This window comes from Chelonoidis abingdonii, chromosome 1 (genome assembly GCF_003597395.2).
Source record: "Chelonoidis abingdonii isolate Lonesome George chromosome 1, CheloAbing_2.0, whole genome shotgun sequence".
In the NCBI taxonomy this organism is placed as follows: Eukaryota; Metazoa; Chordata; order Testudines; family Testudinidae; genus Chelonoidis; species Chelonoidis abingdonii.
In genome coordinates, this window is record NC_133769.1 from 146,128,634 (window position 1) to 146,130,128 (window position 1,495).

The window sequence follows — 1,495 nt, forward strand, 5'->3', positions numbered from 1 at the left end:
ATGAGATAGGGAGACCCAGGGGTCTGGGTCTTGGGGGTCTTCCCAAAGGAAGTTGGGGAGTCCACAGAGGGGGTCCCCCAAGGAGTATTTGGGGAATCCAGGCTGATAAGAGCCTATTCTTATCTGGTGGCAGCGAGAAAATATCCAAGCTGGTAGTGAGCTTGGGGGAGTTTCAGGTAAGCACCCAGATTTTGGACGCTAAAGTCCAGATCTGGGACAGAAGGCTTTATTACAATGACCAAAATTTCATGGGCAATAAACAAGCTTTAAGGCAGAGCTCAGACACCCATAACTCAGCTGAAACCCTGGGCAGAGCACTTTCTAAGACCTTGTCCCAACAACTTGCAATAAGGTTTCTGACCAATCTGATGTGAGCTGCTGTAAACACAGGATCCCATCCGGAGGCTGTGATTCCCATGGAGGCTTGGCTCCTGACCATCACTGGATCCATGAAGAGGCCACTGGCCCTAGGCATGTCTATCTTGTTCACATGGCATGAGCTAAATTTAGGTGTCATTTGGGGCTCCTTTGTCTAGGGAAAATTCTGGAGCTCAAGGGGTACAGTTTGGGGAGCCCTTAGCCCAGTTCAGTTTGCCCCATGGACAGTCTGAGTTCATCTTTCTGAGCTCATGTTCAGAAGCAGCGAGACTGGGTTCTCTGAACCTCAAGGGGGCAGGTTACATTTTGCAGTCTTTGGAAGAATGATCACATCCAAATGTGCTCCAGTAGAATCCCAGATGCCTGTCATCCGGTGTATTTACTCCACGCTCGCCCAACAACCAAAAGGTTAATACAGACACTGCCGGCCACTGGTGATTGGCAGCCTCACAGCAGTTGGTAGGATAAAAGGGCTGGGCAGCTACCAGAGAAGTGAGCAGGCAGGAGAAAGGAATTCCTGTCAGCAGACTGGTAAAGAGCAGCCTAGAGACAACATCCCAGCAAGAGACAAAAGAACTAACAGACTGAAGAGCCCGCAGAGGCCTTGGGGAAGGTAGGAAGATGCTCAGGGCACTGTCAGAGTTGGCAAACCCTCATCCTGCATGTCTAGCTTGAGGCCCCTGAGCTAGGGCCCAGTGGAGTGAGTGGGCCTGGGTTCCCCTACCAACCCGCTGACAGACCTGAGTTCAGAGAGGGTGTCACATTATTGACTTGAACTGGGACCATATAGAATATGGTTGCAACCAAGGTCCTGTAGCGGCAACAAATCATGTATAAAGGGGGTCAAATAAGGTATCTAAGACAAAGTTATGGTTTGCTGGTTATGATTATGGTGTCTATATGTGTGTATCATTTTTGTAGTTGAAGTTATGAATATTGGCTCTATACTGTCTGTACTTCAAACTTATGCTATGCTTCTGGGTAACATCCCAGACAAGTTGGTGTTAGCTCTGCCTAGCCTGCTTCAGGAACATCAGCTATACAACTGACCCACTGTAAGAAGGCAGATATGCCTTGTGACTCGGCAAAGTATGCAGGGACTTATACATGTGACTCC